A 13032-nucleotide genomic window follows, 5' to 3' on the forward strand; every position below is an offset into this window, starting at 1 on the left:
TTTGACTGTAACAAAGGGCCAGTTTTCATATTAATTAATGTTTTTTGCCATGAATCCAACCTCCTTTATACTTTCTGCTGCATTTCCAATATAACTTGTTTATACTTTTAAGTTTTATCTTTCTGAGTTATTCTTGGTTATATCTTTTGTACATAGTGTGGAATGGGATGTTGCTTTTGGGGACATTTTTGATTGTGTATTACTCTACAATACTAGACCACGTGACAAGTATGTTTTGTCTTGGTTCTGTCATATAATTTAGTTTTGAGGGCTGTTATCTGTCTTTTTGTGTGCATCTCTTCTGATAATCCGAAAGATATCTATTATTGTTTTTACTGAGATACAGTTGACACGTAACATTGTATGAGCTTTTGGTGTACAACCCAATGATTTGATACATGTACCAGTTAGTCTTTATGTCATTTTAAAGCCACATCCCATTCTACTGTGCTGCTGTGTCATTGTTTTGTAGTAAATCTTGTGTGGTAGACTGAGACTGTCTCTAATTTTGCAAAGATGCTTTAGGCATCTCTGTGTTCATTCCTGGTTTCAGTCAGGGGTCTTTAGTTGCAAGAGACAAAGATGACTGGAGTAGCTGAGGGAAATTGGTCTGGAGACAGGGCCATGCCCAGAAGCCCCACGGGTATCAGTGCACAGATTTCATTGTGCCCTTGCCAGCATCCAGTGCTATCATTTAGCTTTCTTATTATTTGCTAATTTAATGGGCATAAAACAAAACTTCAATGTTGCTTTAATTTTGTAGCAAGGGGCAAAGATGTCTATGGATTTGTTTGGTGTGAGTTCTCTCCCCTGTGGTGGTGGCTGTGTTTATTTCTTAGCTCACTGCACGTGGGGCTGCTTTCAGACTTTGTTGGAGAACTGGGGCACAGGGCCTGGCCTCCACGTGGTCTTCCTCTTTCTCAAGAACACACAGAGCATGTCTCCAACTGTGCAGTGAAGGCCAGTGTGTTCTGCTCCCACTATGGGGCCAGCTCTGTTGCTGCAGCCTGCCTGAGAGGGGCCAGGGAAGTGATAAGTGAAAATCCATCACAACTTCTGGAAATAACTCAAAGGACACACTCGACTGCGGAAATACCAGCAGGACTCGGCCAAGCTCAGCAATGTTGTCAGGAGAATGATTCCATTTCAGCAGGTACTGTCCTTGTGGAAAGAGGTCTTTGGAGGATAGCTTACAAAAAGAGTAAAAAACTGTCTAAACAGTATTTGTGTAGGGGGAGAAAAGGAAAAGGGAATGTGTCTTTTGCTTGAATCCAGTCTCCTTTGTGTCCCTCTTTTGGGGGTGTCTGTGCAGCAGCTACACTCTCAATTATTTCCCTTTTGGACAGAGTTGTGAGCAAAACATGATAAGTGGTGCTTGCTGTGGCAGGAGTATAAATCAGTGAACTGTACATTAGTTTATATAGTGTCTTATGTAATGTTATATATGTCTTATATATTGGTTTACCCAAATAACAACCTTTCGATTTCAGGAATTCATGAGTTTGCTTCAGTTTTCTAAAGTCTTTGCAAATGGAAAATGGTTTATAAGATGAGTAGAAAAATTTACCTGATGAGTATATTTTTCCTTCTTAGAATGTTGGGTTGGATTTCATCTCTGAGAATCCTTCTAAAGTGTAATTGCATGCACATGCTCTGGGTCTTAGGTATGTTTGGGTGTCCAGATCCCTTTGCAAGAAGCACCAAAGAGGTCTGGTGTGAAAAATAAACCCTCACCCAAAAATGAAACTCCCTGTGCTCTGATTTCTCTCATAAGTTGAATCTTATTTGCTTTCTATTTTTCAGAAATTCCTCAAAGTATATGGTTCCTCAAGAGCATCATTCTTGCTTCCCCATGTTTTTCGGGGGACCTTTTCATTTCCAAATGCTGTTTTCTCGTGCCATTTCTTAGCTATTTTGGAAGTGGAGGATATGAGAAGTATACAGCTCACAACCTTGAATTCACCATTCAATTCAAGGTTTGATTCATTTAGCTTTATTTATGTTTTTAGAACATTTTTTATAATTAGAGACAAACTTTAAGAAACAATAAAATCACTTATAGCTTCTATCCTTAGAAAAAGGTTTTACATTATTTTTTAAAATTTATTTTAATTGGAGGCTAATTACTTTACAATATTGTAGTGGTTTTGCCATGCATTGACATGAATCAGCCATGGGTGTACATGTGTTCCCCATCCTGAACCCCCCTCCCACCTCCCTCCCCATTCCATCCCTCTGGGTCATCCCAGTGCACCAGCCCTGAGCACCTGTCTCATGCATCGAACCCAGACTGGCGATCTGTTTCACATATCATAATATAATATACATGTTTCAATGCTATCCTCTCAAATCATCCCACCCTTGCCCTCTCCCACAGAGTCCAAAAGACTGTTCTATACATCTGTGTCTCTTTTGCTGTCTCACATACAGGGTTATCGTTAAATTCTTTAAATTGTTAAATCTTTCTAAATTCCATATATATGCATTAGTATACTGTATTGGTGTTTTTCTTTCTGGCTTACTTCACTCTGTATAATAGGCTCCAGTTTCATCCACGTCATTAGAACTGATTCAAATGTATTCTTTTTAATGGCTGAGTAATACTCCATTGTGTATATGTACCACAGCTTTCTTATCCATTCATCTGCTGATGGGCATCTAGGTTGCTTCCATGTCCTGGCTATTATAAACAGTGCTGCGATGAACATTGGGGTACACGTGTCTCTTTCAATTCTGGTTTCCTTTTGTGTGTATGCCCAGCAGTGGGATTGCTGGGTCATATGGCAGCAGTTCTGTTTCCAGTTTTTTAAGGCATCTCCACACTGTTCTCCGTAGCGGCTGTACTAGTTTGCATTCCCACCAACAGTGTAAGAGGGTTCCCTTTTTTCTGCACCTTCTCCAGCATTTATTATTTGTAGACTTTTGGATAGCAGCCATTCTGACTGGCATGAGATGGTACCTCATTGTGGTTTTGATTTGCATTTCTCTGATAATGAGTGATGTTGAGCATCTTTTCATGTGTTTGTTAGCCATCTGTATGTCTTCTTTGGAGAAATGTCTGTTTAGTTCTTTGGCCCATTTTTTGATTGGGTCATTTATTTTTCTGGAATTGAGCTGCAGGAGTTGCTTGTATATTTTTGAGATTAGTTGTTTGTCAGTTGCTTCATTTGCTATTATTTTCTCCCATTCTGAAGGCTGCCTTTTCACCTTGCTTATAGTTTCCTTCGTTGTTTGATCCATGAGAACTTTATATTAGTGAAAGGAATACGGTTGTGATTTGGCATTCATTTTTGTATTGTTTTTAATTGATTAATTTTCTAGTTGTGTCAATGCCTTTTATTGAATGAGGTATTCAGTGGTTCTTCTCTATCACATTTCAAATCCCTGCTTGTACTTAGTGGAGAAGGCAATGGCACCCTACTCCAGTACTCTTGCCTGGAAAATCCCATGGGTGGAGGAGCCTGGAAGGCTGCAGTCCATGGGGTCGCTAAGAGTCAGACACGACTGAGCGACTTCACTTTCACTCTTCACTTTCCTGCATTGGAGAAGGAAATGGCAACCCACTCCAGTGTTCTTGCCTGGAGAATCCCAGGGATGGGGGAGCCTGGTGGGCTGCCGTCTATGGGGTCGCACAGAGTCGGACACGACTGAAGCGACTTAGCAGCATCTTAGCAGCAGATTGTACTTAGACTGTTTTTGAACCCCCTTGTCTGCCCTGATTCCTCCTTCTTGGCAGTGGCGCCAGGTAGGTTCATCACATCCAGGAGAGAGTGCTAGTCCTGCTTTGTTACTTTTTCTTTTCAGAAGTTTCCTAGATATAACTATATTTTCCTTCTGATAGACTGACTGACTTTTAAATATCTTCCTTTTCCAAAAAAAAATGAGAAGAAAAAAATAAACAAGATACTATACTAAACCAAAAAGAAAGAAAGGGAAGAAGGAAGGAAGCAAGGAAGAAAAAGTCAAACTAAACCAAACTACAAACCTAACCAAATAGGATTTTGATTAGGATTGAATTAAGCTTGTAGTTTATATGGAAAAATACTGGCATCTGTATTAGTTTTCTAGACTGCAGTGATAAATTGCCACAAACTACATGACTTGGAGCTTCCCAGGTGGCTCAGTGGTAAAGAATCCACCTGCCAGGGCAGGAGGCGCAAGAGACACCAGCTCAGTCCCTGGGCCAGAAAGATCCCCTGGAGAAGGAAATGGCAACCCACTCCAGTATTCTTGCCTGGAGAATCCAATGGACAGAGGAGCCTGGGGGGCTACAGTCCCTGGGGTTGCAAAGATTTGGACACGACTGAGTGACTGAGCACACACGCGCATGACTTAGAACAACCGAAGCCCAATCCCTCGACGTTCTGGAGGCCAGAAGTCTTGAATCCCGATGTCAGCAGGCCATGCTCTTTCTGAAGTCTATAGAAGAGAATCTGGTCCACGCCTTCCTCTTAGTTTCTGGTGGTTCCGGGAAGGTCTTGGCAGTTTATTGACTTGTAGACACATGATTCCAGTCTTTACCTCTGCCATCACATGGTGTTCTCCCTGTGTCTCTGCCCTTTTCTTATGACACCAGTCATTTTAGACAAGGACACACCCTACTCTAGTATGCCCTCATCTCAATTAATTACATCTTCAGTGACCCTATTTCCCAATAAAATCACATCTGAGGATTCAGGAAGGACATAAATTTGGGGAGGATACTGAAACCCAGTAGAATGTTTTTTTAGAATTTGTATCAATATTGTTTTCAAGAAAGAGGTATGTCAAGGGAGGAGGGGGTTCAGGATGGGGAACACATGTACACCCATGGCGGATTCATGTTAATGTATGGCAAAACCAATACAATATTGTAAAGTAATTAACCTCCAATTAAAATAAATTAATTTGTATTAAAAAAAAAAGAAAAAGAGGTATGTCAATTTATTCAGGTCCCCCTTTACATCATTTAATATTTTTTTTCATGCATTGCATTCCTAATTGAAAATTTTTTTGTCCTTTTGTTGAGTGATATAGTTTCTTTTGTTGCACAATCTAGCTGTTTCTATTTCTTATAACAAACTATAGGAAATCAATTTTGCTTTGGAGGTAGATTTTTTAACTCACTGAATTATCTTATTTTTAATACCTTTCAGTCGGTACTTTGGAGTTTTCAGGTCCGTAATTTTCTCATCTACAAATAATGATACTGTTGCAACTCATTTTGAATATTCAAACTTTGTATATTGTTTTCAAGTCTAATTACATGGTCTTACAGTTGAACAGCAGGTGAATACAGCTGTGGGTCTGACTTGTGAAGCTTGACTTCAGACAGAGATTAATAATGTGAATTTTTTTTAAGTGTCTTCTGGTTGAAAGTGGCAAACTGAACTCTAGATGACGTAACTGAAAAGGTCTTTATTAGCTCATGCAGTGTAAAAAATTGTAAATTAAAACAATGCTACTAGAGAGTGATCATGGTAGTCATCATTCTTAGTCCTAGTTTCTGATTTTGAGGGCCAGTGGAGGGTGGAGTCAGGAAAATGTGTAGGAAGCAGCACTGCAACTGAGGCCAGACTTTGCCTGCTGCTGCTAAGTCGCTTCAGTCGTGTCCGACTCTGTGCGACCCCATAGACAGCAGCCCACCAGGCTCCCCCGTCCCTGGGATTCTCCAGGCAAGAACACTGGAGTGGGTTGCCATTTCCTTCTCCAACACTTTGGCTAAAGGGGTATTTTTGACATCTTGCCCTTTTTGAGCCACTTCTCATCTGGATGGAGCCTAGGGTCAGGAGAAGACAGCTCAGGTTTTCTGGGTAAGGCAGGCCAGTCCTCAGGTCAACCCCTGTCAGTGTCAGATCCACCAGGCCATCTGGGAGCTATTCCCACACCCCTGAGAGGCAGGCACCGGGGGCAGACAGCTGCTTATGCCTGCCCTGTACCCGGGATCTCTTCCTTGGTAGCAGACCTCTCGCCTCCTCCATCCAAGTCCTTGTGTTTTAGGCTAACTCTAGTGTCTGGGGTACGGCCAGCCACTGTATTCCATTCTGTGTGAATGGCAGTTGGTTTGGGGCAGGGGTGGAAGCTTCCATTCAACCCACACCAGGCCTAGGCAAGCTAATTTGGGGGCCCTTTGTATGAGAAAGCCTCTACCTTGGGGACCTGAGATAGGGAAGAAGTTGCCCTGAAGCTACTAGTGTTACACACGAAGAACAGCTTGCCTGAGGCTCAAACTAGCAATCATGACGCCAGGTTATAACAGCATTATTTGCTTATCTGGATCCAGCCATACCTGCAGCTAGTTACTCTTAGATTTTTAAGGTATATGAGTCAATAAAGACCTTTTAAGTCTTGTCATCTTAAGTTCTCCACTGTCAACTGAAAGACACTTGAAAAATATTCACCTTATTAATCTCTGTCTTAAATCAAGCTTGGGAAGTTAGACCAAGTGGTACTCACCTGCTGTTCAAAACCACTGTGGTCATGAGACATTCTGTATTTACTCACTCAAATAATACGTGTTGAGTAGCTATTAGGTACAAGCGCGGTTCAAGCCCGCGGGATACGTCAGGGATCAAAACAGATGGTGATTGCTGCCCTCAATGGAGCTCACATTTTAGTGGGGAAGGCAGGTAATAAACATGAAAAATTAATGAGTAAATAATCTAACATGCTAGAATGTGATCAGTGCTGTGGAAAGGCAAAGAAGGGCAGGCTAAGGGGGGATGAAGAGGTAGTTTTCAGCATCAAAAAGGGTGGTCAGGTCTCATTGATTGGAAAGGTAGATTTTGGGCAATGGTAGGTGGGGGTGTGAAGTCTGTTACTGGAACAACCCCCTCCCCCAGCTTGGGGCAGGGAGGGGTGGTAGGGATGGAGAAGCAGGTAGGTTTGTGGAGGATAATTAGGAGCCGGAACTGGTAGTATTGTGTGATGGGCGGGACACCTGGGAAGAAGACAAGGGAGGTTTGAAAAGACTCCTAGCTCTGGATCATTTGTCAGATGAGTCTGGATGGAGCAGGGAACTCCTGTCCTGAGGCAAGAGCTGAGTGTGCCGAGTTGCAGTGTCTTGGAGACACCTAGATCTGGGAAGGGCCCTGCTTCTCATGGGGCTGACCCAATGGACTGGGCGCTGATGATCCTTTCCCCAGTATCTTAGCTGCTGGCTGTGTCTGGTCAGCGTCCCTCTGTATGTGTGGTTACTCGAGCTGGGAAGTGGGCTGGGCTATTGTGGGCCTGGTTTGGGGCCCATCAGCTCCTGGTCCACTTCACACTCCCTGCCCACTCCTGTGCTCAGCTGTGGGCCAGGCTCAGCCACTGGGCCTTGCATGGGGCCCAGGAGCCTCCTCTCCTTCTTGGGAGGCCTGGGCAGGCAAATCCAGGGCACCTGGGCTGAGAGTGCCAGGGCAGTGCCGGTGGTCTCCCTGGCCTCCTTTCCCTCCCCTCTCTCCTCCGTCAGCCAGCACCTACGGAGTCCACACTCCTGTTCATGTTTGTTGTTCTCATTTCTCTGATGGATTTATTTGCCCTCATTTGCATAAGAAATACCATACTCCCCAACTTAATGAGCAGGCCCATCTGGCAGTGCAGGCTTCCTCTCGGCTGAGATTTGCATGGCCAGGAGCTGTTATAATTAGTTTGTTCCTTTCCAAGATTGAGGAAGGAGCAGGTTCTTGACACAGCCCCTGGACCAGGGCCCTCCGCAGTGGGCCAGAGCTGGCTTCCTGGGCCGCCAGCTGTCTCGTTTGTAGGTCCATCTGTGTGTGTTGTCTGGGTTGGCCCTGCCTCTCCTGAACTGTCCTTGGCTGGGCCAGGGCTTGGCCAACATCAAAGCAGGCATTTCATAGTCGCACTGCAGAATCGAGCTGAGAGCATACTCATGGCCACTTGGTTGAGCTTGTCCCAGGCTGGAAGTATTGGAGTCCTGTAATACTGTGTCATGGAAGGGACGCTCTGGGCAGAGCTTAGCTGAGCTATGTCAGAGGTGACACACCAGAGAATGTGCCCTAATCTCTCAGATGTCACCCTGATGACCTCCATACTAACCCCTATCCACCCATACTTCAATCCACAGTGGTGACTGCCCATGCCTCTGTGCCAAGTAGGCTCTGCACTGGCCTCAGAAGAGGTGATAGGCTCCCGCCTCATGAGCTGTGAGCCCTAGGACACAGGCACCCCCCTGTGATGTCATCCTTCTAGAATGGGTTGAGGGTCAAGGGAGCCTGGCCAGGCGAACATCTGTGTCTGATCTGAGTGGGCCACACCTGGTCTGCATCGAGGGGGTGTCGCCAGGTCTCCCTGTCGGTGTGCAGAGCGCCAAGCCACCCTTCTCTCCCCCAGGTCGCCTTCAACTTTGGCTTAATCACGACCATCCTGGCGCCACTCCTGCCCGCTTCGCACTCCAGGAGTAGTTCCTGCGTGCTTAGTGAGCACTTTTTGCCTCATTTCCAGTAATGAGGTAAAAATTCATACTGTTAAATGATTAGCTTCCAAGAAGGGGTGACGGAATCCTCAAGTATCCTAGGACGGTGCGACAGGGGAGAGCCATGTCTGGGGAAGGTGGTAGTGGGTGGCACCCTGCAGTGCATTTTCCCTACTTTTTGCCTACAGGAAGACTCAGGAGAAAGAGTCAAAGGGAGAATTTGCTAAGTTCTAAGCTGGCAGCTGGAAGCAGACTGGAGGGCTCCCATGAATGAGTCAAGCTATCTGGAGGCTGGGAGGGGATGGAACTGCGCCGGGAGCCCTGGGACTGAAGTCTGGGTGTAAGGAGGAGGACTCTGATGCTGGAAAGAGCATGAGCCTGAATGGTGACCAGTGAGTTAGTGAGTTCCCTTGTCTTTGTGTTTCTTACAATTGAATTCCATATTTGTAGTTTTAGAAAACTGAGGTATCATGACAAAATGCATCAAGAGCCCTGATATCCTGACCGAACAGGACCCTATAGGGCCCTCCTGGGACAGATTCCCCCTCTCCCCTCTCCTCCGCCTGTCTTATGTTTGTAGAAAATCTTTAGCCTTCTAGGCCTTCCAAAGAATAAATTTAATCAGAGAAGTGAGAAAATGTTAAAAACAAAACAAACAAACAAACAAAAAAACCCAAGACAGTCAAATAAGACAAAATATTAGTTTAGCTGTTAAAAGAAGTCAAAGACATTTAATTTCTCCTCAAGGGATATGGGTAATATTCTGAGTAATATCCCTTGAGTTATTTTGCAGGTACTGAATCTCCCACCAGGTGGAAGAAGTTAACTGTGTGCTGCCCGCAAACATGCAGACTCCAGATTATTTGGAACCAGAAGGTTGATGATGTTGACTCCCAATTACCTCACCATCAACTAGTCAGAAGAATGTCCACGAGCTGATTGCACATCCCACAATCCACTCCCTCATTCTGTTTTTAAAAATCTTTTTCTAAAAGCCTTTGAGGGTGCTGGTCTTTTGAGCATTAGCTGCCCAGACTCCTTGTTTGGGGCCTGAAATAAATGCTGCACTTTACTTCACCACAAGCCAGTGTCAGTAGATTGGCTTTATTGCACATGGGCAAGCCAATCCAAGTTTGGCTCAGTAACAGTAGTATGCAGATCTTCACAGCAAATTTTTCTACATAGATAGAGAGGCTTATCAGTATTCTGTAAAGCTCCTATATTAATGGCATCTTAAATTTTCAGTATTTTATGATGCTTTGACATCTTCTGTTGCTTTACTAGCTCAGGGAGACTGCCCCTTCCAGCCTAAAGACAGCAAACAGCTTGTCTACAAGAGTGTCTTTTATGTGCAAGCCAACCAATCCAACTCACAGGCTAAGCTAGTATCCCTTGTGCCCTAAATCACCCCAGGGTCAGATACCAGACAACTAGATAAGATACCATCCTCATAGTACAGAGCTTGCCAAAATAATTCAGGATGAGTTGGACTGTGAAGAAAGCTGAGCGCCGAAGAATTGATGCTTTTGAACTGTGGTGTTGGAGAAGACTCTTGAGAGTCCCTTGGAGTGCAAGGAGATCCAACCAGTCCATTCTGAAGGAAATCAGCCCTGGGATTTCTTTGGAGGAAATGATGCTGAAGCTGAAACTCCAGTACTTTGGCCACCTCATGTGATGAGTTGACTCACTGGAAAAGACTCTGATGCTGGGAGGGATTGGGGGCAAGAGGAGAAGGGAATGACAGAGGATGAGATGGCTGGATGGCATCACTGACTCGATGGACGTGAGTCTGAGTGAGCTCCGGGAGTTGGTGATGGACAGGGAGGCCTGGTGTGCTGCGATTCCTGGGGTCGCAAAGAGTAGGACATGACTGAGCGACTGAACTGAACTGAACTGATCCAGTTCTAAACTTGCTTAAACTTGCCAATTGCCTCTCCCATTTCTTCCCTGGGAATCACAATATGAGCTCTGACCATGCCTTTCCCCGGCTCCTTCTGCCTCCTGACCAACCTGGCGCTTTTCCAAGTGGCCCTGCATGGCCACTTCTTCTCTTGGAAACTGTAAGTAGCAAACTCTTCTTTCAAAGACATTGTCTCTGTGTCTGTTACCTTAGCATATCTGATTAAAACAGAATTTCATTTCAAGACAGCACCCGCCTTATGTCCCTTCCTAGTCTATACATTCCTCCGTCCCAAGAAGTACCACTGTTGTGATTCTATAATTACAGAGCTTTGCCTGCTCTTGTCCCTTATATAAATAAAGTCATTCAGCATTTTCTCTTTCGTGTCTGGCTTCTTTCACTCAGCATGATAAAATTCATCCATGGTGCTGAGAATATTTCTCTCTCTCTTCCTCTCTCTCCCTTCTGTTGTAGTATTCCATTTATACACAGGCCACAATTTACTCATTTCTTTGTTGATGGGTATTTGAGTCTATGACTGTTTCACTCCCACCCTGTACCTATTTCTCATACAGTTTCACATTTCATTGTCATTAGACTCTTTTGCAACTATGGAGTAAAATTGCAAGTATCTTACAAGTTGTGACTGTGTGTGTTTTGTATTCTGTCTCCTAGATCCTGATGCCCAGTGACAGCTGTTATCCATCCATTTATCAAATAGGTCTTGAGAACCTGCCATGTGCCAAGGTGCTGTTCTAGGTGCTGGATTTCCTCCCACAAGGGGCATTCTAGTGGTGAAGGTGGTAGTGGGAAGAACAGATAGCAAATAAACAAGAAAATAGATCGCATAATTTCAGGAGTTGATATACATTAAGGAGAAAATAAAGCAGGATGAGGGTATTCAGTGTATGTATGGCAGTGGTTATTACAGGCCAGGAAGTCAGGGCAGTGCTCTTTGAGAAAGTGCTTTTAAAAACAGATACCTAAATGCCTTGGGGGAGGACGTTCTCTGGGAGAAGAGCATTCTAGACAGAAGGGACGAGCATGTGCAAAGGCCCTGAAGCAGAAACAAATTCTCCTAGGGTGTAGCAAGAGACTGAGAGGACATGGAGAAATAGACATGAGTGGGAAAGTGGTAGAGATGTGACCATGTGGTCCTGGGCTTGAAAGAGTGAGTGGCAGACACCCTAGGGTTATTCAGATGTGGATATGTGGAATACAGGGCTTCCCTGATGACTCAACGGTGAGGAATCCACCTGCCAAGCAGGAGACACGGGTTTGATCCATGGAGAAGGAAAAGGAAAACTGCCCCAGAATTTTTACCTGGGAAATTCCATGGACAGAGGAGCCTGGTGGGCCACAGTCCGTGAGGTCACAAAAGAATCGGACACCGCTTGGTGACGAAACAGCACCACCACCATATGGGATACGTTCTATTGAAAATGATCTAAGTTAGCTTGTCTGTTCACATAAAACAACTGAGTGCATTTATAGTTAAAAAGAAAATTTAAACTTTCAAGTGAAAATTAGAAATTTGGGTAACATGTACCTGCCACTGTGAGTGTAACAGCTTCTCAACACAGGAAGCCTTTTCTGATGAGATTAATGATATTAATGAATGTGATTTTTGATATTGTTTAAAGCAACATGTCAACAATTGGAAGCTCCCGCATGTCTCAGAGAACCAGTGTTTTCTGAACGGCCACGCATCATGTTTCTGCTGAGAAGTCGGTCCTCCCTGGGGCTCGCTTCCACTCTGCAGATCTCACTGGGTGTGCCAAGAATGGAAGACCTGACTCTCTCTTTATTCAAGCTGTTTCTCAGAAGTGTTTGTAGTGAGCAGCCTTGAAGGATGAGGCATTGTCTCCCTTTAGGTCAAAGAGCAGGCTTGCTTACTATGTACTGTAAAAAACATTGGTCCCCAAGCTCAGGGTCTGTCACTTGCAACACAACCCCGCTGCTTGCGTAGCGTCTATCCAGGCGCTTCTGCATAACCTCTGTGGGACCTGGGGGGCAAAGAGAAGCGATGTAAACAGGCTGATGCTCACGGTGCTTGCTGGGGAAGCATGCTGTGAGTAGTCAAGTCCTTTGTCACTGACAAAGGACTCTCATGTCTCTTGCCAACATCTGTGAAACAGCAGCAAGTTAATTTAGTACCTTGTAAGTAGAGTAAAATCAATCCTAGTCCTGACAGTTACAAAATCACACATGAACAAAAAACCCATTCAAGCTACAAGACATAAAGGGGATTTTAATGGAACAGAGTACAAAACAAAGCTTATCGCTTAAGCTTTGAGGTTCTCATTCAACCAGCAGGCCTAGTGTTAGGTGAAAGGAATGAAGTGCAGGCACCTCACACCCCTGAGAATGAGTTCTCCTGAGTTTGTACCCTGAGTGCCTCCCTTACCCTTTTTCTAGTCCTGGTAACTAATCCTTAAGAAACAGCTTCTTTAAATAAATTTTTGAGTAACCTCCATAGTGTCTTCATATATATATGTGAAATCTGAAAAAATAAAACAGATCACAGATACAGAGAGCAAACTATTGGTTATCAGTGGGGAGAGGGCTGGGAGGAGGGGCAAAACATGTGAAAGCAATTCAGAGTTACAAAATTCTGTATATAAGATAAATAAGCTACAAAGAGGAACTGTGCAGCACAAAGGATAGAACCAACATTTTGTAACAAGGAGTATAATCTGTAAAAATATGGAATTACTATGTTGTAATAACCTCAGAT

At 44.2% G+C, this 13032-nt stretch overlaps 1 long non-coding RNA gene across 1 annotated transcript; it reads left to right on the forward strand.

Annotated features, from left to right (window-relative positions):
• Positions 1–6088: 6088 nt before the first annotated feature.
• On the forward strand, positions 6089–12754 carry LOC132345666 (uncharacterized). The gene is made up of 3 exons (XR_009495128.1): positions 6089–8431; positions 8584–10455; positions 10971–12754. It is a non-coding gene; the product is annotated as an uncharacterized lncRNA (long non-coding RNA).
• The last annotated feature ends 278 nt before the right edge of the window (positions 12755–13032 follow it).

Source organism: Bos taurus, chromosome 7, assembly GCF_002263795.3.
Source record: "Bos taurus isolate L1 Dominette 01449 registration number 42190680 breed Hereford chromosome 7, ARS-UCD2.0, whole genome shotgun sequence".
Classification (NCBI taxonomy): domain Eukaryota; kingdom Metazoa; phylum Chordata; class Mammalia; order Artiodactyla; family Bovidae; genus Bos; species Bos taurus.